This window comes from Perognathus longimembris, chromosome 7 (genome assembly GCF_023159225.1).
Source record: "Perognathus longimembris pacificus isolate PPM17 chromosome 7, ASM2315922v1, whole genome shotgun sequence".
In the NCBI taxonomy this organism is placed as follows: domain Eukaryota; kingdom Metazoa; phylum Chordata; class Mammalia; order Rodentia; family Heteromyidae; genus Perognathus; species Perognathus longimembris.
In genome coordinates, this window is record NC_063167.1 from 73,041,592 (window position 1) to 73,069,234 (window position 27,643).

Sequence of the window (27,643 nt, forward strand, 5' to 3'; positions counted from 1 at the left end):
GATACTAGGTGCCAGTAGTTCACGCCTATAATCCTAGCCACTCAGAAGGCTGAGACCTGATGATCAAAGCTAGCCGAGGCAGCAAAGTCTGCGAGACTCTTATCTCCAATTAACCACCAAAAAGAAAAAAGTGGAGTTATGGCTCAGCCTTGAGCAGAAAAGCCCTGTGACAGCACCCAGGCCCTGAGTTCAAGCCATAGGACCAGCACAGAAAAAAGGAGAAAGAGGAGAAAAAGGAGGAAGAGGAGGAGGAGGAGGAGGAGGAGGAGGAGGAGGAGGAGGAGGAGGAGGAGGAGGAGGAGGAGGAGGAGGAGGAGGCTCTATTATGATGTGAAGAGGAACTAGAGAGTACTGGTACTGGGTGGGTGGAGCATAAGGGAAAGGGGAAGGGCTATTCGACTCTGGACCCTCTTCCTTTTAGAAATGCATGTGAGTCCATACAGTCATAGTCTCATAATGTTACCATCAGAGAGCTTTTTGTACCAGCATCATTTCCGGCTGCAGATGACAAAACTGGGGCCCAGAAAGAGGAGTGTCCAGCTCAGAGTCACACAGCCAGGTCAAGGGGACCAGACCTAGGTTTCAAGGCCTGTGTCTTATTTCTTTTGTTTCACAAAACTTCTCTGGCTGCATTTTCTGCCCCACACTCTCCTAGATTCGTGTCTCATCGGCCTGACCCTGCGGAAGCCTAGATTCCACGTCAGTGGCCCCTGCCCTGTGGGGGACATGACGCTCTGCAGAAAACTAAGCAGAGAATATTTTTAAACCATCCGACATGCCTTACCAAGGGAAGAAGAAAAAAAAGTCCAAACACTCCCCTCTACACTACAGAAAAGTATTTTTTTAAAGAGATCCCATGCCTAGAGAAAACATCATAAAGCAGAGTTTGAGAGTGTTGTGTTCTTTTTTAATTTTGTTTTTAAAGGGCCGATTCTCTCTTCACAAAAATGCTTGCTAACAGACAGGGGACCCCATTTCTAATGCTCCCAGAGCACCCTGGAACTGCAGGGACGCCTCCACACACACACCCCCACTACAGGTGCCCGGAAGTAAACTCAAGAGTCCAAACACTTCACTGACCTGCTCACCTTAACCTATCCAGTCCTGAACATCGCGGTGACCTTGCGCAGCAGAGGCCAGAAAGGGACAGGAATGGAGAAACCACACTGTTCCTCCACCCTCTGGGTAAGTCAAGTCTCTGTCTGTCTGTCTCTCTCCCTCTCTCTCCCAGTTACTGCCTATTGACTTGTAATGTTCTCTCTTCTTCAAAGTTTAAGGCCACCTTACCTGCTGCTTTTCCTCCTCCCTGGAGCTCCTGTTGCTTCTCTGGGCTCTGGATGCTTTTCCAACTGCCCCCTGCTCTTTACTCTTGAGGGTGTCAGCGCTTTCTCTTCCACTCTCTTTTTAATCCATATCTGTCGTCCTCCCTCCGCCCACTTCTTCCTCCCCTTTCTCTCTCCACCCCTTTCCCCCTCTGGCTCCCTCCCAACCACTCTTTCTGCTTAGGACCTGCTCCCATTCACCAAGTTTTCTTCTTCCTTCCCACCTCTGCAGCCTGTCCTCCTGTCCTCCCTCAGAAGCAAGCAGGTCCTCCCTTCTCCCAGAAGTCCTTCACCCTACCCCAGTCCCTGCCGTCTCACAGTGGTTCTTAAGGTTTGATCTGCCTGGGGCACTGCTTACCCTTTGTTCTGTAGCACCTCCTTAGAGTTCCCCAGTCACCACTGAGACACTGGCAGGAAAATTGGCACTGCTCAAAAGATTGTCATCAGAAGAGAAGGCGTTCTAAGCCTGGTACCCAAGGCTCTTGCCTATAATCTGCCTGAAATTTTAGCTACTCCAGAGGCTGAGACCTGAAGATTTTGGTTCTAGGACTGGAAAGGCTATGAGATGCTTATCTCCAATTAACCACAAAAAGCCAGAAGTGGAGGTGTGACTCAAGAGATAGAGAACCAGCCTGGAGCAAAAAAGCTAAAGGACAGTGCCCATATCCTAAGTTCTCCGTACCTGTGCACAGGAGCATGTGCTCTGTGAAGGCTTTAGCCAGGGGCTTCATTATATATATATGAGCTTCGTGTGTGTGCATATATACAATACATGTATAAATATATATATAGAGAGAGACTATTTTTATTTCATTCAATCATTCTAATTCTGCATGCTATTAGGATATTTTTTCTGCCAGTACTCAGACTTGAACTTGGGGCTGGCACTGTCTCTTAACATTTTGGCTCAGAATTCTATTGAGCTACACCTCCACCTCTGGCTTTTTGGTAGTTAATTGGGCAGACTCTTATATGGTTTTAAATAGCAGTCTTCTAATCCCAGCCTCCTAAGTCACTAGGATTACAGGCATGAGCCTCTGGCACCTGGTGGTAGGCATTTTCTGCATATTACATTTAAGGAAATTCAAATTCAGAGAATTTAAGTAACATGATCATAGTGGCCTAGATTAGAAGCAGTAGAGCTAGGATGAAAAGTCTTAGCCAACTGTAAAATGCATCTCTATGTTCTCTCCAAAAAAGCATTCAGGTTTCCCAGTGGAATTGAACCAGTAAAGTTTTGTTAGATTACATGACAAATTCAGAAACTGTGGGCATTTCTCTCTTCCACCATCGTCTCCCAACCCAGCAGCTTACGACTTTACGGTTGGGCCCGAGGGGAAGGGATTCATTCATTCATTCATGGCTATTTCCCATCCAGGCACACAATGTACTCTGATCTAATTCTCCTGGGATGTTTCTTGCTCTACATCTGTCACCTGATGTGTGTCTTCCTCACAAAGCACAAGTCACAAACATTCCAACATTCTGTAAGTTGTTTCTATAGGCTAGATTTTTCATGGGTGAATAAGCTTAGGCTCAGAAAGAGGAAAGAAAAACACATGGACAAATTTCTGTATGGGGAGAGGCAATAGCCCTGGAAAAAATCAAACTCAAGACTCTTGATTCTTTACCAGAGACTCCCTAGTTTTTCCTAAGTAGTTTCTAGGTCCGTAGATCTGGGTTTGAGTCTTGACTTCCACTTACTAACTGGGTGACATTGGGTAATATAACCTCTATATAGCTCAGTTTCCTTAACTATAAATTAAGGAGATATATCTCCCTTAGCTGGGCACCAGTGGCTCATGCCTGTAATTCTAGCTACTCAGGAGGCTAAGGTCTAAGGCTCTTGGTTTGAAGCCATCCTGGGCAGACAAGTTCAAGAAACTCTTTTCTCCAATTAACTAGCAAGAAGCTGGAAGTGGAGGTATGGCTCAAGTAGTATAGTGCCAACCTTGAACAAAACAGCCAAGAGAGAGCTCAAGATCTTAAGTTCAAGTCCCAGTACTAGTGTGCATACATGCATGCATGCATGCAGGTGCACACACATCTACCCCTTCGGATTGACATGAGAACCATTGAGTCAGTGTGAACACTGGTTGGTGCAGGGAAGGGCTATGCATAGAGCTGCAAACGACAACACAATATAACACAGCAGCAGTCTCTTCTCTCCTGTCATTCACCACTGCTGGGACATAGTTCAGCATGTGAAACCATTGAAAGGCTTGGTGATGACTGTCATCACACTAGGATTTTATACCTACATCTCAGCCATTCCACAAAATAAGGCACCTGAAAACATTGCTAACCAGGAGAAAGCTAGTTTAAAAAAGCCAGGCAGTGGTAGCGCATGTCTGTAACCTACCTATCAGGAGGCTGAGCTGAGGATTATGATCCAAAGCCAGCCCATGCAGGAAAGACAGTGAGACTCTTATCTCCAACGAACTACCAAGAAACCAGAAGTGGAGGGTGTGGCTCAAGTGATAGAGTGCCAGTCTTGAGCAAAAAAGCCAAATAAGAGCATGAGGTCCAAAGTTCAAATCCTAGTACCGGCACACAACAGAAAAAAAGACCTTAAAAAAGTCAAGTTGTAGGGCTGGGAATGTGGCCTAGTAGTAAAGTGCTTGCCTCGCATACATGAAGCCCTGGGTTCGATTCCTCAGCACCACATATATAGAAAAAGGCCAGAAGTGGCACTGTGGCTCAAGTGGTAGAGTGCTAGCCTTGAGCAAAGAGAAGCCAGGGGCAGTGCTCAGGCCCTGAGTTCAAGCCCCAGGACTGGCTAAATAAATAAATAAAAGTATTTTTAAAAGTCAAGTTGTTGTTAGATCTGAACATCTGTTCCACCCAACTCCCAATTTTCCAGTGCCCCTCTTTCTTCCAAACCTCTACCAACTTCCATCAACCCCAAGAGGGTTTTCAGAGTTAGAGTCAAGCTTTCCTAATCTAACAGTCAGCCTTCCGGACAGCTTATTTTCTTTTGCAGAAAACCCTTCCCTGCCTGGTCCCTTTCGATTAGTGGGGAAGAAGCGATGTCAGGATGGCTAGAACCTACTACCAGCCAAGGAAAACTTGCTAGGATAAGAAGAGGCCCACAGAGAAACAGGTGTTGCTTTCTCTTTTGGAACTCAGTAGCAAAATGACAGTGCTCAGGCCCTGAGTTCAAGCCCTAGTACTGGCATACACACACACACACACACACACACACACACACACACACACCAGTGGCACCTTGAACATTCCCCTGTCATCTCTACTCAATGAATCTCTGACTCTCCAAACTGTTCTCCCAAGGCACAGTGGTCCAGTTTCCTTCACAGCTCCCTCCCTTACAACTTACATGGTGCCACGTGCAAATAACTTCTGTTAAAGCATCTAATTGCAAGAGCAATGAGTCCCCAGAGCCTCATTGGAGGACATAAATGGGTAATTGGAGCCATGGTTAGTGAGCTGAGGTCACGCTTTTCTGTTGCTTGTGATGCAGACACAGACACAGCAGGCTCTCCAGACACTGGCTAAAAAGGGCAAGAACACTTGGTTCCAAGAAGCAAAAGAAATACCGACTTCCGGGCTCAAATTTTCATCCATAAGCAAGGTCAAGTTCATACTGGTACTTCCGTTGGGGCTTATCACAGATGAACTCTGTTGGAATCTGTTATAGGGGCCAAGGAGGAAGAGGAGGAGGGCAAAACCAGTGCCCACAGGCCTGATTCTTTCCCACTGAAGGCACAGCATAAATGTGACAACTGCATTCAAGCTTCACTTGAATTCCAAGAGTCCTCAAACTGGGGGTTTCAACTCAACAAATGGGACCTTCACCCAGGAGATATCAGATGGTAGTTTTTGCCCTATACATCTAGAGGGATCTCCCTGAAAGTAAGGGGGAGAGGCAGGCACTGGTGGCTCACACCTGTAATCCTAGCTACTCAGGAGGCTGAAATCTGAGGAGCATAGAAAATCTCTGAGATGCTTATCTCCAGTTAACCAGCAAAACACCAGATGTAGAAGTGTGTCTCAAGTAGTAGAGTGCTAGCCTTGAGGTGAAAAAAGCTAAGCAAAACAACAAGGGCTTGAGTTCAAGCCCCAGTACTGGCACACAAAAATAAAAATCAGCCTGATTCAAAAGAAAGCCCATAGGGATCTTTTCTAGCAGCAAGAACAGACTACTACTTGCTCATTAGCACCTCCATGAGAGGTATCACAAGTAGAAGGTTCAAAAATACCCTGCATCCCCAACACAAGGCTCATTGCAAACTCAGCTTTGGAGTAGAAGAGGGTGGGAGACATGGATCTTTCAGTACAACTCCACATCTAATGCCTCAACTGGAACATCTAACAGGAAGTTTCAGCTCCTAGGGGCAGGACCAAAGTCTGCAGACACACACAAGGCTCTGTGTTTGCATGGCCTGCGTGGGCAAGGTCCTGACTTGGAATCAGAAGATTCCACATGGAATCTAACCCTGTCCCTTGTTACCATGGAATCTCAGGCAAGGCAGCCTTCACTTTTTTGTCTGTTAAAATGGTCATAATAGCCAGGCACAGAAGGCTTATGCCTAGCCTCTAATCCCAGCTCCTCAGGAGGCCAAGATCTGAGGACTGAGGTTCCTAACTAGCCTGGGCAGGAAAGTCCATGAGACTCATCTCCAATTAACCTCCAAACACCACAAGTGAGGGTGTAGCTCAAGTGGTAGAGCTCCAGGGGACAGTGCCCAGGCCTTGAGTTCAAGTCTTAGTACCAGTGGCAAATGACAACTCTCTCTCTCTCTCTCTCTCTCTCTCTCTCTCTCTCTCTCTCTCTCTCTCTCTCTCTCTCTCTCTCTCTCTTTCTCTCTGTGCCAGTCCTGGGGCTTGAACTCAGGGCTTGGGCACTGTCCCTGAGCTTCTTTTTGCTCAAGGCTAGCATTCTACCACTTGAGCCACAGCGCCACTTCCAGCTTTTTTTCTTCTTCCTGTTTTATGTGGTACTTAAGAATTGAACCCAAGGCTTCAAGCATGCAAGCACTCTACCAGTAAGCCACATTCCCAGCTCTGACAATTGTCTTAATGATGTTGTCTTCCTCATATACCTGTAGGCACAAAATGCCTTAGTTATGATGCTATAGGATGAGACTTCAGGAGAGAAGCTGAAGCACAGAGGTTCCCTCCATTCACAAACAGGCTTTTGTGTGACTAGACTTCAGAGCTGCCTGCCTGCAATCCTTTCGGGGTCCTTGTTTTCTTGTTTCTTTTATTTTATCTTTGTGGTAGGCTGACTCCTATTTGAGCCACAGCTCCACTTCCAGCTTTTTGGTGGTTAATTGGAGATAAGACAGACTTTCCTACACAGACTGGCTTTGAACCTTGATCTAAGGATCAAGGTAGCTAGGATTACAGGGGCGCACTACAAGCCCCCATCTTTGATACCTTCTTAATTAAAAGCCATCTTACTCTGAGGGCGTTGTGTTCAGGAGCTGGACGGCTCAGCCCCTGCTGGCCAGCTCTTGGGGCTCCATTTGTAAAGAAGGAATTCAGAGGCTATCTAAAAGGAAGTCAAATTGTTTTCGGAAAACAATAGCAAAGCAACTACAAGTCATTAGCTTCCTCCCTGGGGCTTGAACTCCAGCTTGTCTAGGGGCTGGAAGGCCATTAACACTGTTTATTTAAAGACTTCGGGACAGGACCATAAATTCATTCCTGTGCAGGGCTTTCTGGAATGAGAAGAAATGAGTCATGGAAGTAGGAGAGTGAGTGTGAGAGCAGAGCAGAGATTTCTTTAGGACACTGAGAGCTGACCTGACTCTTCTCATTCTCATATAGATGGCTCTCAGAGTCTCTCTCTCCCTCCATTTCTGCCTTCCCCTTTGAAGGTCTCAGAGACTGCAAATGCTTCTCAAAGGAATGCTATACAACATCCCTTTCTCATAGGCACTGCCTTGGTGACAGGAGCAAGGTTAGTGTTGCAAGTCAGGCACTGGCGGCTCAGGCCTCTAATCTTAACTACTCAAGAGGCTGAGATTTGAGAATCGTAGTTCAAAGCCAGACAGAAAAGAAAAGTCTGTGCGACTTAACTCTAACAAGCCAGCAACAAGCCAGAGTAGAGGTATGGCTCAAATGGTAAAGCTCCAGCCTTGATCCAAAAGAGAGTGGTAGCTCCTAAGTTCAAGCCCCAGTACCCCCCTCGCTCCCCCCCCCCCACAAAAGTAAAAAGAAACCCCTGGCTAGACATAGGTGGCTCACACCTGTAATCCTAGCTACTCAGGAGGCTGAGACTACAGGATCATGGTTCAAAGCTAGCCTGGGCAGAAATGTCACCATGAGACTCTTATCTCAAATTAACCACCAGAAACCTGAATCTGTGGCTGAAAGTGGTAGAGTGCCAGCCTTGAGCAAAAGAGCTCCAGGACAGTGCCCAGGCCCTGAGTTCAAGGCCCAGGACTGGCAAACACACATACAAAAAAGCTGTAAGTTGTGGTGTGGCTCAATAGTAGAGTACCAGCCTTGAATGGAAAAACTAAGGGCCTGAGTTTCAAGCCTAGTAGCACACGCATGAACACACACACACACACACACACACACACACACACACACTTCCTGCACAAAACAATTCAAAACAAAACCAGAAAATTATTAGCCTCCTCCATTCAATAAACTCTTCCTCCTCTCATACATAAAATGCAGAAGGAAGGAAGTGTTCTTACTGGGTGACAGGGGACGGGGGTGGGGGAGTGGGGGTGAGGAGAGGGAGGGTGGGAATGACCTGGACAGACTCTGGGAAAATACATCATGAGATTTGAAAGAAGATTTCCAGGGGTGAAGTAGAACTTTAATTCCTCAATAGCTAAATCATGCTTTGAAAAACTTGGTTTTCCTTGTTATCCTTATACATTTTTAAAACATTCAATGTATTTACTCTGCCCCTGTACTGGAGCTTGCACTCAGGATCTTGCTTAGCCTTTTCTTTTTTTCTTTTTTCTTTTTTTTTTTAATTTTTATTATCAAACTGATGTACAGAGAGGTTACAGTTTCATACGTTAGGCATTGGATATATTTCTTTTGTTTTGTTTTGTTTTTTTGGCCGGTCCTGGGGCTTGGACTCAGGGCCTGAGCACTGTCCCTGGCTTCTTTTTGCTCAAGGCTAGCACTCTGCCACTTGAGCCACAGCGCCACTTCTGGCCATTTTCTGTATATGTAGTGCTGGGGAATTGAACCCAGGGCCTCATGTATACCAGGCAAGCACTCTTGCCACTAGGCCATATCCCCAGCCCTGGATACATTTCTTGTACTGTTCGTTACCTTGTCCCTCATACCCCCCTCCCTCCTCCCCCTTTCCCTCCCCCCCGCCAGGTGTTCAGTTCACTTACACCAAACAGTTTTGCAAGTATTGCTTTTGTAGTTGTTTGTCTTTTTTTTTTTTACCCTGTGTCTCTCAAATTTGGTATTCCCTTTCAATTTCCTACTTCCAATACCAGTATACACGGTTTCCAATATACTCAGATAAGATTACAGAGATAGTGTAGGTACAACCACAGGAAGGTAATACAAGAACATCATCAATAATTGCTTAGCCTTTTCTACTCCGGGCTGATGGTCTACTACTTGAGCCTGCCGGGCTGTTACAGTACATCCTCTGCCGGTCCTCTTACTTGATTTGAGTTTCCACATGGCCCTGGATCTCAAGTGCCTGCGTCACACTGGACCATGATGGCAAGCACACATATGAGGATCAGAGGTTGGTCAGGAAGAGGGAGAAGGGCAGGAAATATACTCATCAGGACCTCAGGAGACTTGAGCTCGCATCCTCACTGACACAGAGTTGAGTGTTGTTAAGAAGTCATCCGTGGACTCTTGCGTGCCATCTTAGTCAAAGGAAGGATTTGGGTTACGTGGCATTGGCCACTCTTCCAGCTGTAAAACTCTAACATGTCTCTAATACTAAGTAATTCCTTGGGTCCATACCAAAACCAAAGCTTAGAAGAAGTGTTAGGTGCCCGGTTGTGTTTGCTCCTCGGCTGCTCCTTTCCTGACTTAGGGCAGCATGCTGGGAAGCCAGCCCAGAGATGGTAGGAGACCCTTACAAAGACTCTAAATGAGGACAGTAGAAGTGATCAAACACATGCCGGTTTCAAACTTTCAAACTCAAGTGGGATTACCCAAGCGACCATTACTACACTGAGGGAACATATAGGGCATGCTAAAGGCACAGGCCAGCCTTTACTGTTTATGGACAGCTGGCTCATCTTTATGAATTATTTGTATATTCATGTATTCAACTTTCCCTCCATTCAAAAAATAAAATAAAAAATTTTAAACGCTGAATGTGGTACTACTATTCTAGAAGCTGGATGGACTAAATCCAAATGTGGTATCCAAGCTAAAAGACCCAAATCCAAGGATGTGTGTGCAACACATGCACTTAGTCCCCTCTGATAGCCATCTGACCGATGCCATGCATGTTGTGGAAAAATCGATGTGGCCCTCTGAGCTCAGGGGAACAAAAAATGGCAACTAGGTATCTGTCACCCAATCCATATACATGGGGTTGCAGGGGGCTCTCATACATCCAATCTAGTTACTAACTGTATACCTACACATGGCCTCATCACGGTAGTTGGTGCTGATGGGCTGGAGCAGGTAAGGACCATGACAGCAAACAGAAGAGTGGATTTTCCTTGAAGTTTCCACAAGGACCTTTGAAAGGCCTTCTGTTGGAAGTTTCCTTGGATTTGAGGTGGGAAGATGGAAAGATGGCTGAGCAAAATTCTCCCTTACATGTTCTTCCAGTTCTGCAGGACACACCTACAGCCTTACCAAACATAAGGCTGAGTCTCTGCAGCCAAATACTCCATATTTCTCTTCCTAACATAGACAGCCTCCAGGTAAGAGAACCTTCAGGTCAATAGCAGTACTGGGATTGAAGTCTAGGCCTGGGCCCTGTCCCTTAGCTTTTGCCTCGAGGCTGGCCTTCTATCACTTGAGCCACAACTCCACTTCTAGCTTTTAGCTGGTTTACAGGAGATAAGAGGCTCCTGGACTTCCCTGCTGGCTTTGAGCCGCAATCCTCAGATCTCATCCTCCTTAGTAGCTAGGATTAGAGACACGAGGTATCAGTGCACAGTTTTCACCTGTTTTGGTGTGAGTGTGTGTGTGTGTGTGTGTGTGTTAATGCCAGTTGTGGTCATTAATAAAGGGACCCCTGAAGGCCCTGAGACCTCAAGAACAAAGTGATGCAGTGTTAGGATCACTCAGCTACAATTAGAATCTCCAGAGCAAGGCCTGTGACTGGAACTGTAAAATGTCCTTGGTTCTTGTGTGATTTGTTTGGGGCAAGTCCCTAAACTCCCACTCTTAATGTCTTCATTTGTAAACATGATACTTCTTTTTTGTAAAAAGTCTATTCTGCCCATGTCCATTGCCAGTTCATACTGTAATGAACTGACCTGGCCCAAACTACAAAGTATTGTGCACACAGCACTAATCTCAGCAAGCTCTTATCCTGCTGTGGACAGCTCTTCCTACCAGTGGAACTCAGGCTTGTCGGTGGCCTGGAAACCACCAAAAATGGCAAAGCGTGGGGGTCAGGCAGTGGCCCTGGGGCAGAGCAGTAGAGTACAGGAAGGGTCTGATCAACTGTCCACATGCTCAGGTTTCTCCCTGTCCATCACATGTCCTCTCCTGACTCATCTCCACCCTCAGGCCCAAGAGTGGGCTATGCCCAGAGACTCTGGAGTCTACAAGCTAATGAGGGGAAGTTAGGCCTTCCCAGCTAGGTAAAAGATGGCAGCTGCAACTGGTTCCAACATCGGGGATGGAAGATGGAAAGGACTTAGCAAGATGCAGGAGGGAAGTGACTCACATGCCCCTCCTGGGGTAGGAGGATGGCTCAGCAGAGACAGGAGAACCAATCACAAGGCTTCCCGATGCACATGTCCATCCCTCCACCAATCAGACCAAGAGCATGTCCTAAAGGACCATCCAAGGGGCCCTATAAATAGAGGGCCACAGGAGTGAGAAGGTGGACATCTGGCTCCGGGATTCCTCCTTGTAGCAGGAGTCCCTTTCTTGCTGTTCTTTTCCTTGTTCCTTCTGCTCTGTCTGCTTTGAATGCTTTCCTGCCCTTTAATTCTTTAATCATCAGAGAAAAATGACAGTGTCACTCAGAGAACAGACCCTCCTTGGGGAAGGGGAGAGGGTAAATGTCAACACAAAGCTTTATGAAATGTTTGCTTGAGTTTTACTAGGGGCAGCAGCGGTCCAGAAATCTCCTGGGAGAAAGAGAGACATGAACACAACATCTCAGTGTATGAAAATTTGGCAAGAAAAGGGTGGCTTGACTTGTTTGGACCATTCAAAATGATGGAGACAGGTCTGAATGAGGAGGAAGAGGGCTAACATGAACTCACTTTTCTTGGGCCCTGTTCAAAGTGCTTCATGAATTTTATGACATTTGATCCTAACAACAATACCATAAAATAGTTACTATTATTATCAACTGTTTTACAGATGAGGAAACCAAGGCAGAGAGGTTAAACAAATTGTCCAAAGCATAAAGCAACTCAATGATAGAGCCAGACTCCAAATCCAGAGTCCTATAAAGATATTTTGGCCTAATATGAAGAAGGACTTTCTAAGAATCAAAGTTTATCAGTTTTTCAAAAATGGAAGATTGTTTTATAGAAGTAATTAAACTGAGGCTGAGAATCTATTTTCAAGGAGTGTTGTCTCAATAAATGTTCTTGGCAGAAAATTTCAGAAATAACTGTGAAGCCGAGTACTGGTGGCACATGCCTGTAATCTTAGCTATTCAGGAGGCTGAGATCTGAGGATTGAGGTTTGAAGCCAGCCCAGGCAGAAAAGTCCAGGAAACTCTTACCTCCAACTACCCAGCAAATAACAGAAGTAGAACTGTGACTATAGTGTAGAGGATCAGCCTTGACCAAGAAAAGCTAAGTGAGAGAGCATGAGAGTTCAAGCCCCAGTACTGGCACAAAAAAGAAAAAAGAATGGAAATAATTTACTACTTTAATCTGAGAAGGAAAGAAATGAAGAAGACTACAGAGGAGGAAAAGACAGAGGAAGGGACATTTGTTGGAAGTGAGGTATAAAAGAGAAGAAATAGCTGAAGACTCCAATCAAGGAGGACCAGGAAAAAGGAATGCCCAGGGTCCAGAGAACTCCTAGGAGCCGATTAACTATTTCCCCGGGGCACGATTGCCTAAATAAATCAGCTCTAATGGGTTTCTGTCTTCTTGGCATTCTGCTCAGGATTGAGTGCCAGGGAAACAACATTCCCTTGGCCTGGCTTGGGAAAGATTGACAATAAAAATCACTGGTATTTACGGTGTGTTTATTTTCTATCGGACACTGTTCTAGCACGAGAGTGTCTGCATGCATTTTCTTCTCACAGAAATCCTATGAAGCCAAGAAACTGACAGCGAGAGTGTGAATTACCTGCCCAAGTTCATGCAGTGGTTTAGGGGCAGAGCTGGGTTTCAAAGGAGACAGTGAGGCCTGGGAATATGGCCTAGTGGCAAGAGCGCTTGCCTCCTACACATGAAGCTCTCGGTTCGATTCCCCAGCACCACATATATGGAAAATGGCCAGAAGGGGCACTGTGGCTCAGGTGGCAGAGTGCTAGCCTTGAGCGGGAAGAAGCCAGGGAAGGTGCTCAGGCCCTGAGTCCAAGACCCAGGACTGGCCAAAAAAAAAAAAAGAGCGGGAAGAAGCCAGGGAAGGTGCTCAGGCCCTGAGTCCAAGACCCAGGACTGGCCAAAAAAAAAAAAAAAAAAGAAGGAGACAGTGAGAACTCACCCAGCTCAGTTCAAAGGATGGACTCAGAGACAAGAAGTGCAGCAAAAGCTACACTTTGATGGGCTGTCTCGCAAGATCCAGTGTATGTCTGATGATAGGCTTGTTCTCTGAGATTACAACAAGCAATTTTATACCCAGCACATGGTGATCCCTCCCAAACCACCCCCCCCCCCAACACTAGTTCTTCATTGGTCTAGTACTATGGGGTATACATTCTCTCCTTGACATTGCCTAAGTTATGTAACTTTCTACAGAGTAATTCAGATCTGTGCCGCTCATGAGAGGTTGGTTGGATTTTAGAAGCAGGATTCAGGGCTGTCTCCACCCTTCTTTGTTCTTTTGTGGCAGGAAGGCTGTGTGCTTCCTAGCACAAACAGCCAGGAGCCATTTTCTTGTTTTATTGTGGTCTGCTTTTCCCCTTGTGAATGTGCCTGACACTCTTCCCATCAATCCTGTCTGTCTATGGGCCTTCCAATGCACAAACTTTGTCTTGTCCCCAAGTAGCCACTCCAGCAAGCCACTGGAGAGTTTCTATTCACGGTCAAATGCCTTGTCTGGAAAATGGACCACCACTAACTTTATTTCTAATAGACTTCATCAAGTGACACCTATTTTTAATATTAAAAAGGAAAACACAGGTCCCAAAGTAAAACATCGGTATTGATGAAGGAGGATGAGTACTGTAAGATATGCGTATTCATAGGCTATGTAAGGGCTTGCTCCTCGAGAGTGGCTTCTGACACAATTCTACATATGAGTTTCTACTTATCCATTGCAAGGAGAAAACACAAGAAAAGAGAGAGAGAGAGAGAGAAGCAAGGGACAAAAGGGCAAGAGAAAAGATAGAAGTCAGGCAAGGCGGTATACATCTAATCCCAGCTACTCAGGAAATGAAGGTAAGAGATTATTTGCTAAGACTAGCCCAGGCCAAAACACCAAACCCTATCTGAAAACAAGCAAAAAAGCTGAGGGATCGGGGTGGGGAACCAAACAATATCTGAGAGAGGAAAATACCCCTATAAAAGTGTAATTGAAACTAGGCACTAGTGGCTCATGCCTATCATCCTAGCTACTCAGGAGGCTGAGATCTGAGGATGGGGATTCCATGCCAGCCCAGGCAGGGAAAGTCCATGAGACTTTTATTTCCAATTAACCTCCATAAAACTGAAGTGCACTATGGCTTAAAGTAGTAGAGTGCTAGCCTTGAGCAAAAAGGCTCAGGGATAGCATGAGTTCAAGCCCCACAACTGACCAAAAAAATGTATAATTGAAAAACAATGAAGAGTCTATGTATTAAAGAACACCGAGGCACTGGAGTGAAATGAACAAAAGCAGAGAGGTCACTTTCCCACAGATAGTGAAAACTAATGGGAAGCACTAAACACTAGGAGAGACAGGGCCCAGTCAGGGCTCAGGGTAGGAGTTGGCAATCAGGCTGTGGGAGAACTTTGCCTCCACATCACCAGTTGCGTGCATCTGGAAAAAGTTACTTGACCTCTTTGAATGATGCCTATTTCTGAGGAGTGTTGAGGGCAATAAGGCCCAGTGTAAGGCAGGGGGTGTAAGGTCCTCTCCCTGAGGGCTACATGCAGATGCCCCCACCTCATTAAGTCTCCACCCAGTTACCTGGGTAACCTGCAGACCTGGAGGCAGTTACCTCCCCTTTCCCTGAGATCACATCCTAATCCACCTGGCCACACCCCTTGCCCCTGCCCTGGATATAAGGCAGGGCTGGGGGGGGTCTCTCTCTCTCTCTCCCTTCTCTTCGGCCATGGATCACCTCGGCCACAGGCCAGCAGTTCGGTAATAAACTTTCTCTCCTACCTGAATACCGCGTGGCGTTCTCCTTTACCGGCTACCTACTTTAAAAACCTAACAGGGGGTACAGGCACAGTGCTGGCAGACTCAAAAGACTTGCTAAATCTTGACTTCTTGAGCCATTCCCCTGCTCCTTGTTTGCTTTCATTATTTGCAGGATAGTATCTTGATTTTTTAATTAATGAATTTATTTTTCTGCTGCATAGCTGGAATTACAGGCATATGCCACCACATCCAGCCAGGACAGCAAAGATATTGGTGCTACATAGGAGGTCAGGAGAGGGTAGTACTCACAGATGCAGGCCCTCAACACATAGATGAGCAGGTGAAGAGAGGAAAAAGATCCCAGGAGCCTGAGAGTCTGCAGAATGGAATGCCAGAAATGAAGTGTTGGGGAAACATTGTTCCAAAAATATAATTGTAAGAACTCCTGCTGCATCCTCAGAAATCTGAGGGGGATGAGAATGGAGCCTGGGGCTGGCATTCAGGGGCCCCAGGTCGCTGGCACGTGCAGAAGCCAACTAGGCTTTGAAGGCTTGGGCAGGCAATTTAGCTTTCATGACTGGAGGATTTTCTTTTTTCTGCCAAGGGCAGAATATTGGCTATTAATCACATCATTTGGGGGTGGAACATGCAAAAATTTCACCAGGTTCCAGTGATTCCCATCTGTAATCCTAGATACTCAGGAGGCTGAGATCTGAGCCTTTGAAATTTAAAGCCAACCCGGGCATCAAAGTCCACGAGACTCTTATTTCCAATTAAACATCAAAAAGCCAGAAGTGGAGCTGTGGTTCAAGTAGTAATGGGCCATCCTTGAGTGAAAAAGCAAAGGGACAGTGCAAGGCCTTGAGTTCAAGCCCCAGTACCTGGACAGACACACACACACACACACACACACACACACACACACACAGATAATCTGTAAAGCCCCCAGTGCGTAGTGGATCTTGAACAAATAATCAGCTTCCTCTTTCTCACCTTTATTCTGAAACAACAATACAGCTGGCAGAGATCTGAGCAGAGCCAGAAGAATGAGTGGAATGGATAATTTAGTGTGCACAGTTCCCAACCTGGAATGGCCTATCCACTCTGCTTATCCTACCGTCATCTATTCCCTATCTAGCAAAACCACTTCTCCTTTAAGACCAAGTTCATTAGCACTGTCTCAAAGAATTGTTTCTGGGAATTCCCTCCGCATGGGATTTGGTCTTCAATTTTCACACTGATTTCCCTCTGCTTTGCACTGTAATTAGTTCTGAGAGAGACCAAGGGGATATCTTATTCACCTCACATGGCAAAATACACCACACGTTTCTTTCGAGAACTTTCTTTTCCTTGGGGAAGGAAGAGCCTTCTGTCCCATAGATTCCTGGCCCCATCTACAGCTGTATCTGCGCCTCAGCTTTGAGATCACTGGGCAGGCCCTGGGAAAGGAGGAGGGGGCTCTCCTCAGGAAATGTGAAAAGCAAGATTGTCTTGCAGGGCCAAGTTTCCCACTAAGCACATGGCTAGGGGTCACAGTTCACAGCCTCCCCCTTTTTTTTAAACGAGTCCTGGGGCTTGAACTCAGGGCCTGGGCTCCTCTGGTTGGTGGCTCTGTCCCTAAGCCTTTGTTGACTTGGGCAAGGAACAGGCACCATGAGAACATTATGTTGGTTGAAAACTTGGCTCCGTGGTTAAAGCACCTTCCTAGCAAATGTGAGGATCAGGGTTCAAATCCCAGTACTGCTGGGGGGAAAAAAAAGCCTGGCTATTCATAGAGGCTGAGGCCTAGAAGATTTCAGTTTAAAGCCAAACTGGGCAGAAACATCTATGAGGTTCCATTTCTTTTGTGTGTGTGTGTGTGTGTGTGTGTGTGTGTGTGTGTGTGTGTGTGTGTGTTTCCTTAGGTACAAGACTGGGACTTGATCTCAGTACCTGAGGCTTTCACTCATTGGCTAGTACTCTACCGAATGAGCCACACTTCTAAAACCCTCCATTTCTAATTAATCAGCAAAAGGCTGCACTGAAGGCATGGTCCAAATGATAGAGTACAAACCACACTATGAGAAAGCAAGTCGAGTGAGTATGAGGACCTGAACTAAAGCCCTGGTACTGGCACACTCACACGCCTACACACACACACACACACACACACACACACACACACACTTTATGTTGCTCAAATGTTCCTTGTGGAGTAAGCATAAATGGACAAGTTAAAGAAGGTTAAGGAAGGTTAAGCAATTTTCTCAGCTGGGCATTGGTGGCTCATGACTATAATTCTAGCTACGCAGGAAGATGAGATTTGAGGATAGTGGTTCAAAGTCAGTCTGGACAGAGAAGTCTGTGAGACTCTTATTTCCAGTGAACCACCAAAAACTTAAAGATGTGGCTCAGGTGGTAGAATGAAAAGGCCAAGTGAAAGAGTGAGGCCCTGAGTTCCAGCCGCAGTACTGGCATACACACACACACACACACACACACACACACACACACACACACACACACACACACGGAACCTGAGCCAGGAAAAAGGGCATAAGTTCCACCATGAGGAAGTATAAACAAGCCCTCACCTGCCCCGTCTGCTGCCCAGACACAGTGTCTGGGGGGCACTCAGCCCAGAGCTTGCTCCGGCTTCCTCTCTATTGTTTAGTCCTCACCATGCTCCTGATAACCCAGCGGTGGGAACCACTGCCCAGACAGCCTGAGCTGACTCAGGCCAGGAGTGCAATCTAGAAGGGTCTCTCTTTCACTGAATCCTGGGAAAACAGGCTGAGAAGGGCAGTCTAAGTTCTAAAGAGATTTCACTTTGGAGCATATTAAATCACCCAATACAAAGTCAGTAGGTAAAACTAAAGAACATTGTAAAAACTAAAGAAAATTGCTGGACACTGGTGGCTCTTGCCTGTAATCCTAGCTACTCAGGAAGCCAAGATCTGGAGCATCATGGTTTCAACCCAGCTTGGGCAGAAAAGCCTTTAAGAATCCATCTCCAATTAACTAGTAAAAAGCTGGGATAGAGGCATGGCTTGGGTGGTAATGCACCAGAAGAACAAGTGCAAGGTCTGAGTACAAACCAGCAATATAAATTTCTGTTAAAGACTTACTTATTATCCCAAAAGCTTTTGGCATTTAAATATACCTAAGTTTAACTATTATTTCATCAGACATTCTGCTCATGCTTTCCCTTTAATCACTAATTGTTAATGTCAGTATCTGGTGTACAGAATAGAGTTTTCTTTACATCATGAGACTATTCTTTCTTCTGACTATATAATAAATATTCTGTGTAAAGAGAAAAAATGCACCCATAGGTACATACAAATTCTTTTTCTTTTTTTTGGTCAGTTGTGGGGCTTGAACTCAGGGCCTAGGCACTGTCCCTGAGCTTTTTTTCTCAAGGCTAACACTCTACCACTTTAAGCCACAGAGTCACTTCCATTTTCTGGTAATTAATTGGAGATAAGAGTCTCATGGACTTTCTTTGAACCACAATCCTCAGATCTCAGCCTCCTGAGTGACAAGGAGTGCAGATGTGACCCACTGATGCCTAGATCCATAAAAATTATTTTGTTTTATTTTGTGATGATACTGGGGTTTGAACTCAGGGCTGGACACTATCCTTAGCTTTTTGCTCAAGGCTAGCCCCCTATCATTTGAGCTATACCTCCACTTCTGGCAGTTTAGTGCTTAATTGGAGATCAGACTCTCATGGGATTTCCTGCGTGGGCTGACTTTGAACCTTGATCCTCAGATCTCAGCTTTCTGAGTAGCTAGAGTTACAGGTGTGAGCCACCCATGCCTAGCTTTAAAAATTTCAGCTACACATAAACTATGACAAGTGCCGGGTGCCGGTGGCTCACACCTATAATCCCAGCTACTCATGAGGCTGAGATCTGAGGATCACAGTTTGAAGCCAGCTCTAGCAGAAAAGTCCCCATGAGACTCTTATCTCTAGTAAACCTCTCCAAAACTGGAAGTGGTGGGGCTGGGAATGTGGCTTAGTGGTAGAGTGCCTGCCTAGCATGCATGAAGCCCTGGGTTCAATTCCTCGGCACCACAGAAACAGAAAAAGCCCGAAGTGGTGCTGTGGCTCAACTGGTAGAGTGCTAGCCTTGAGCAAAAAGAAGCCAAGGACAGTGTCTCAGACCCTGAGATCAAGCCCCAGGACTGGCAAGAAAAAAGCAAAACCCAGAAGTGGTCCAGTGGCTCAAGGGGTAGAGCTCTAGTCTTGGGCATAAAGTACTAAGGACAGCGCCCAGGCCCTGAGTTCAAACCACATGCCTGTAAGAAAAAAAAAAAACTATGAAGAAGAAATTATACTGCACTGAAAGAATCACCCTGCATATGCTTGATTATCTGTATCACCTACAAGTTATTATATATAGACACATACATACATATGTGACTTTTCATAAAAGCTGTGTACTTTAAAAAACTATGAACATTTTTTTAAAGTTCAGTGTTATAGATTTTGTAGAAATATGTATGTCAGATTTATCCATCTGTATATAACTAGATGTAGAACATAATAAAATATCTCTAAGTAGATAAATATTTATATAAGCAGCTATATAAAACTGCCTAAATAGAGATCGGCTCATATGATGTATGTATTTTTGTTTGACATTCTAGTATGAATTCCTATAATACCCACCAATCATTATATGTGCCTAGTAAAGAATATGACAGACATACTCTTTTAAAAAAAAGTTTATTTCTTTGCCCGTGATTTGCTGTTTGGAAGTTTAACCTGGCATATGCCACAAGGTACTTTGTGAACTAGCATCTCAGGATTTCAGATGAAGAGACCCTGTGATCTCGTTCTGAACCCATAACAGTGCTCAAAATTCAAACCCCTAAACTGATGACAGCTAAAAATAAGCCACAACTCAAAGGCACAACCAGAAAACGCCAAGTCTGGAAAAAATTCAAGGTCTCCCTGCTCCCATCAGTGTCCGGCCGAGACTGACTTCTATTCACTTCACTTTTGGAAATGGAATTGCAAGTAGCCAGAGGAGGCACAGGGCCCCTGAGAATTCAGAGTGCATTGCATATAGGAAGATGAAAGTAGGAAGTGCCCAACGCTGGTCACTCCCTCTTGTCATCCTAGCTACTCAAGAGACTGAGATCTGAGGATTGAGGTGCAAAGCCAGCTGGGACAGAAAGGTCAGTGAGACCCTTATCTCTGGTTAGCCAGAGTGGGAGCGGGGAGACCAGAAGTGGAGGTGTGATTCAAGTAGTAGAGCCCCAGCCTTGAGTGAAAAAGCCAAGAAAGAGAGCAAGGCCCTGAGTTCAAACCCCAGTCCTAGCATCACACCAAGAACAAGAGAAAATGTACTGGGTGGCCAGGCAGGCATTTATGTCTCTCCCTGGGCACTTGGCACTTCTACAAATCCTTCACCTCATTCAAGGTCCTGTAGCCTGGAGCCTGTGCCTCCTTTCTTCTCAGCTCCCTTGATTTTAGCTCATTGGATGCCTCCTCTGGCTGCCATTCCCCCTAAACTCTAGGGGAGCCCCCTCTCAGGGCTGGCTATCCCCAGCTCCCCATCAACCAAAGGGAACTCAGGGGCCCTACATCTAGACTCTGGGTTTGCTTGGTCAAATCATATTTATATGGGCCAACTATCCTTGCGGCACAGTGCTTTGCTTTTGGTGTGGGTGTGGGTGTGTGCACATGCACACACACACCAGTACTGGGGCTTGAACTCGGGTCATCACACTCTCCCTTAGATTTTTGACTCAAGGCTGGTGCTCTACCATTTGAGCCACACTTTCACATCAAGTTTTTTGTTGGTTAATTGGAGATGATTCTCCCATATTTGTCTTTCCAAGCTGGCTTCAAGCTGTAATCCTCAGATCTCAGCCACCTGACTGGCTAAGATTACAGGCATGAACCCCTGGCACCCCACAAGCACTGTATTTTATTTATTTATTTTTATTTTTTATTTTTGGCCAGTCCTGGGCCTTGGACTCAGGGCCTGAGCACTGTCCCTGGCTTCTTTTTGCTCAAGGCTAGCACTCTGCCACTTGAGCCACAGCGCCACTTCTGGCTTTTTCTATAAATGTGGTGCTAGGGAATCTAACCCAGGGCTTCATGTATAAGAGGCGAGCACTCTTGCTACTAGGCCATATTCCCAGCCCCAGCACTGTATTTTTATTAGACTCATAATTCTCCTCCAGTCGCCCTCTAAAGACACAGCAAAGGCGGGGCTGGTCACCAACCATGAGTGGAATCAAGATGGTGCCAAAGCTAGCTACCATGGCCAAGGCATGGAATACCAGCCCCCATCCCCCTATCCTCTCTGCCCAGCCCTTTTTCCTAGGATGACCAAGGAAGTTCACTTTCCACTCAAGGGTCTCCAGCCTGGCCTGCCACTCATTTGAGGTTGCCCCCCTGTGGTCTGCGAGGCCCCTGTCCCCCGTAGAGGAGGCGGGTGACAAATGCAGCCTCTCTTCACAATCACAAATCAGAGAGAATGAATCAACACAGACAGAACACCTGCTCAGCCCATGGGGCCTGGGGTAATTAAGCCTATCCACATATTTTAAAAAGCCATTGGGGAATTATTTTTACATTGGGATATTTCTGCTCCTGTGGCACTCTGGGGACTTTGCTCATTCTACATGCCTGGTTCCTGAGAGCACAGATTTCTAAGGAAGTTCATTTCTTGGGGTGATAAAGGCCACAGACTCTGTGTGTTTCCCCAGTGATCAAGACCCACAGAAACAAAAAGGGCTACAAGCAAATCCCCCAGTGACGCTGCATGTGTATGTGAGATCAGGGCTCTGATTCTTTGCCATATTGGGATGTAGGATTTCTTCTGCAACCCCAAAGGGGGATTGCATCTGCCCTCAAGTACGAAGACTGGAGCCCAGTTCTCTGATCCCACGACCCCTAATCTAGGTGTTATTCTGATCTGTGTGGGCCCTCATTTGAGGCATATTTATATCTCAGTTCCTAAGAAATGATCAGGTCCAGTGCAGATATGACAGATAAAGAACACAGCCTTTTAGGACTTAAGGGATTCAAAGATGCTGAAGCACATGGCATGGTCTGGAAACATGCAATCTAAAAGAGCGTTTTCTTAATTGTCACCCAAAGATGTCTGGGAATCACACTTAGAAAGTGATGCTCTACAGCACAGTCATTGAGTGACTACAGTGTTAAGAAGGACTTAGCAAGGTTACTAAGGCACAGCTCAGTCTTCAAGATGTCTTCGTCTAATGATCTGTGGCTAGATGAACTTGTCATGTTACTACAAAAAGGGGGGAAATACTTAAGCCAGGCACTGGGGCGCATGCCTGTAATCCTAGCTACCCAGAAGGCTGAGATCTAAAGATCCAAATTTTGAAGCCAGCCAGGGAAAACAAGTCTGAGATTTTTATCTCCAATTAACCAGCAAAAAACCAGATCTGAGAAGCATGGCTCAAGTGGCAGAATGCCAACCATTAGCACAAAAGCCACACAAGAGTGAGACACCTAAGTTCAAGCTCCAATACCTGCACATGCATATCCATGCACGCGCGCGTGCGCGCACACACACACAAGCACATATCACTTTCAATGGCCCTAGTATAAAGTTTTGTTACTACTAGAATCCAAAATGAAATGAATGCCTGTATACAAAATGGATTAGGCATCAGGCTTTGCAGAAGAGCAGCTGATCCCGGGCAGGATGGGAGAGGACACAGATATAAAGACATTCCTAGAAGTAGAAATATCTTGGGTAAAAGTTTTTAAGTGATTGGTTATCTCAGCTAGGTGGCAACAGACCAGCATGGGGGCTATAGTCATGCTTTTTTTCTGTTACTATCACAAAATGCTTGTGGCTAGGTCACTCATGAAGAAAACAAGGTTTAACTCAGCTTTCAAAGCTGAAAAATCTAAGCAGCATGAGTCCAGAGCACCCCGAGGTATACAGGGTAAGAGCTGTGCCATAAGAGGGCAGGACACAAGCACATGACACAATAGGAAAACAAAGGGCCACGGACCAGCTCACTCTCATCAAACAGCTCACTCTCCCAGGACTAAGTCAGACTTCCGCGGGAATGACCTTAATGCTGTGACCTAAACACATCCCTGGGCCCTACCTCTCAACATGGTCTCTCACTTGCAGCTGAGGAGAGAGGCATTGGCAGAGGCCACATTGGGCAGGAATCAACTGGCAGTAGTGGGTCAAGGTGCATCGTGCTACTCCTCATCCCTAGCAGCTGCTCCCCAAACCAAACACTGAGCACATGCCCTGGTCCCAGGGTGTCCCAGGGTATGTCTCCCAGGATATTGTCCTCATCCTTCCTGCCACTCTGCCTCCCTTAAACCTCTCGACCCCAGAGGTTGTGGAACTGCCCCTCACACGCACGTTTCCTCTAGCATATGATGGGGAGGAATTCTCAAGAGTATAGTTTTCAGTAGAGCATGATCTAACCAATAAATCTCTCACAAAGTCCTGCTGTGGGTGCTGGGAAATCTGGAGCTTTGGCGGCCACAGAGTCCCAAGTGGCTTCATCAGACTTACAGAATGGCTGGCGCCTCTTCTCTGGGTGCTTTATTCCCAAGGCCCAAAAGACTCTGGCATGCTTCATTAGAAAGACACTATATTTAAAAAAAATTTTTTTTTTATCCGTCAAGGGGCTTGAACTAAGGGCCTGAGAGCTATCATTGAGCTCTTTTTGCTCAAGGCTGGAGCTCTACCACTTTGAACCACAGCTCTACTTCCGGTTTTCTGGTGGTTAATTGGAGGTAAGAGTCTCATGGACTTTCCTGCCTGGGCTAGATTTGAACCTTGATCCTCAGATCTCAGCCACCTGAGTAGCTAGGATTACAGGTGTGAGTCACTGGTGCCTGTCCTAGAAAGACACTTTAGTGTGAAGCTGGTGGCACACATCTGTGGTCTCAGCTAATCATGATTTTTTTTAATCTAAGTTTTGCCCAGGCTCATCTTAGCCTGGGCAAAAGCATGAGACCCAATCTGAAGAACAAACACAAAAGAAATGAGGGACAGGCTCAAGTGGTAGAATGCTTACAAATGAAAGAGCCTGAGTCCAATATTTTAAAAATAAGGGGGAGATGAGATGGAATACACTTTCATGCCACATGTCATAAGATCTTCATAAACATTCAAACACAGAAGGCCTAAAGCACAAATGGAAGCATCTTAGAAGTGACAGCAGGTGCATTATACAACTGCACAACCAAACCCAGCAACCTAATATAGAGGGAGGCTCCTCTTTTTAGTCACAATGCACTACCATCAATTAAAAATGGATTAAAGACCTCAACATCAGACCTGAAACTCTGAAACTACTGCAAGACAGAGTAGGAGAGACATGAGAATTTATAGATATATGCAGAAACTTCTTGAATAGAATCCCAAGGGCACAACAGATAGGAAAGAGACTCAAGTGGGGCTACATCAAAATAACTTTTCTACACAGCTAAGGACATAGTTACTAAACTATAAAGACAGCCACCAAACTGGGAGATCTTTACCAGCAATATATCAAACAATGGCCTAATATCCAGTATATACAAGGAGCTCAAGAAACTAACCCCTCTCAATAATAAACCATCTTAATAAACCATCACTAAGTGAGTAAAGAAGAACTAAGAATGGCAAAGAAGCACATGAGGAAATGCTCGTCCTCCATGGCCAGAAAAGAAATGTAAATTAAAACAACTCTGAGATTCCTTCTCACCCCAGTAATATTGGCCAACTTCATGAATTCTATCAACATATGTTGGTGGGGATGTGGGGGGAAAGGAACCCCACTGTACTGTCAGTGGGAATGTAAACTAGTACAACTACTCTGGAAGTTCCTCAAAAAACTAAACAGAGACATACCCTATGACCCAGCCATACAACACCTGGGCATCTCTTGAGCATCATGAGCCAGGATATAATAAAGACACCTGTGCACCCATATTCATTGCTACACTATTCACAATAGCCAAGCTATGGCAACAGCCCTTTTGCCCCACAATAGACAAGTGGATCCAAAAAAAATGTGGTACCTATATACAGTGAAATTTTACACAGCAATTAGAAAGAATAAAATGATGTCCTTTTCAGGGAAATGTAAGGAATTAGAACAAGTCATAGTAGGTGAGGTAAGACAAGCTCAGAAAGACACACAGTGCATATTCTCTCTGATATGTGGGAGTTAGATCTAAAAAGCACTGGATATGACCAATTATACAGGATTCTAGATACTCACACATACTGAGACCAAAAAAGTACACTATTAGGAGAGAAAAACAAAAGCACAATGCCCAAGAGCCTCTTCATATTTATATAAAATAATACACTTTCTGAAACGATCTCCAAGATAGAGAAACAAAACTTTTTTTTAGTTTTTGATGATTCTGTCTTCTTTTCCTTATGTATGGTGTATTCATGTTTATATCTTTGAGAGGGTTGGGAGGAAGGTGAAAAAGTGCAGCAGTGGAGCTCACAGGACATGATGAAAGTGGACTATATACCTCGTGGGTGGAGACAAGAGGGAGGGACTGGGAGAGAGGAAAGGAAAGGTATTCATTACCTGACTCATATAATTATAAACCCTCTGTACATCACCTCTATAGTAACAATAAAGTAAAAATTTTTTAAATGAGGCTCTGAACACTGGTGGCTCATGCTCGTAATACTAGCTACTCCAGAGGCTGAGGTCTGAGGATCATAGTTCAAAGCCATCACAGGCAAACAAATCCAAGTGACTTTTATCTCCAATTAACCAGCAAGAAGCCAAAAGTGGAGATATCACTCAGTGGTAGAGCCTTAGCCTTGAATAAAGAGGCCAAGCAAGAATGCAAGGCTCTGAGTTCAAGTCCAAGTACATGTACCAAATGAGGAGGAGGAGGAGGAGGAGGAGGAGGAGGAGGAGGAGGAGGAGGAGGAGGAGGAGGAGGAGGAGGAAGAGGAGGAGGAGGAAGAGAGGGGATACACAGGGGAGTAGCAGGCTGGGAAGTGATGTGGAAGAAAAGGCTGCCTGCCCCAGAGGTATCACACACTGCCTTGGTTCCCTCTGACACAGTGGCTGGATGGTGGCTGAGCCCAGAGCTGGGGCTGGGGATGGGCCGAGCCTGCTTGCTGGTCATCTACTGCCGCCTCCTCCCCTGCCCCTGCCCTGGCCACACATGACTTTTTGTAGACATTCTGATCTCTGTATTTCACTCTGATACAGCACTATATTTCATTTGCTTGTTGTGTTTGTTACCTGCCTCTCCTCCAAGGCTGTCTTGGGTGCATAGGGGTGGAACCATCTCCCATTCCTGCCTTGTGCAGCCCTAGGAACAGTTGCCAGCCAGAAGATGCCTGGCACTCAAATGGTGGTTGAATGTATTCATCTTCCTGAGGCCTCTGCCTTCCCTGATCCTGACATGCAGGCTCTGTGGGTTTGGGTGCCAATTTCCTCTGGCTGCACACTGGGATTTTCCCAAGACCTTGGAAACCAAGTCCACACCACCACCGTGCCTCCATTTCCCCTGAAGTAAGGTCGGGTGCTTAATAGATGGTTCTGGAATGAGTGCAACCTAAAGTCCATTCTCAGTGCTCACCCTTAGCTTTTTCCATTCATGGCTGGTGTTCTATACTTGAACCATAGCTCCACTTTCAGCTTTTTGGTGGTTCATTGCAGATAAAGGGTCTCATCTTTCCTGTCTAGGCTGGCTTTGAACTGCAATGCTCAGATCTCAGCCTCTTGAAGAGCTAGGATGATGGGTGTGAGCCATTAGTAATAGGCTTTGGGTCCCTCTTAGCATAGGTTATACATGAGCCACCACCATACTGGCTGTCTTGCTGCCTCCAGCCTGCTGGGCTCCCAATGGCCTATTTGGAGCAGAGCAGTCCTGTGGAGCTCCTGGCTGTTTGGGGTGAGACCCCTGAAGGACCTGATACTATAAATAAAATAAATATCCAATATAACCCAAATGTCAGCACAGGGACCCTGGCCCTCGAGATCCTGATAAGATTGGCTTGAATCTCCAGCCCACATCCTGTGAAGGTCAGCACCTGCCCCGACGCCTGCGTCTTCTCACAGCAGTTACGTCTCTGTGGTCCCTCGCATTCCAGAATTAGTTCAGTTTATCAGCATCCCATCTTTCAGGACAGCTGCCCCCTTCATACCCAGGGCCTTAGGTAAGAGTCTTTCTCTCTCTCTCTCTCTCTCTCTCTCTCTCTCTCTCTCTCTCTCTCTCTCTCTCTCACTCACACACACACACGCACAAGCACATGTACATGTAGTCATGCATGTATGCACACACAGGCACACATAGGCACACACGTTACCACCCATCCAGCAAGACCTTTGCTGTTTTCATTACAACAATGGAAACAAATTAATTTAATGTTAAAATGTTTATGGGTTGTTGTTTTTTTTTTATGTGTATTTGTTTGTGCCACTACTGGGGCTTGAATTTAGGGCCTCACACTTCAGCCACAGCACCACTGCTAGTTTTTTGGTTGTTAATTGGCTATAAGAGTCTCATGGACTTTCCCACTCTGGCTGGCTTTGAACCATGATTCTCAGATCTCAGCCTCCAGAGTAGCTAGGATGACAGGTGTGAGCCACCAGCATCCTACAAAAGTCTGCGTTTGTAACAGGTCCCTCTGCAAATTTTGAGCATTTGTGGTTTTCTTCTCTCTATCTTGCTAAATCTTCTTCTTCACCTCCCTTCTCCTTCAGATGGTCATTCCTGTTTATTTCTTAGGCAGAACACTTGATCAAATACATTT

At 45.7% G+C, this 27,643-nt stretch overlaps 1 protein-coding gene across 3 annotated transcripts in view; it reads right to left on the reverse strand.

Annotated features, from left to right (window-relative positions):
• Positions 1-27,643, reverse strand: part of Gja5 (gap junction protein alpha 5) — a 48,722-nt gene that overhangs the window by 13,382 nt on the left and 7,697 nt on the right. The window contains exon 1 of one of the 3 annotated variants that reach the window (XM_048351900.1): positions 1,288-1,372. The exons of 1 other annotated variant lie outside the window; for it this stretch is intronic. The gene's annotated coding sequence lies outside the window, so the exon portion shown is untranslated. One more of the 3 variants, XM_048351901.1, reaches the window with a different exon arrangement.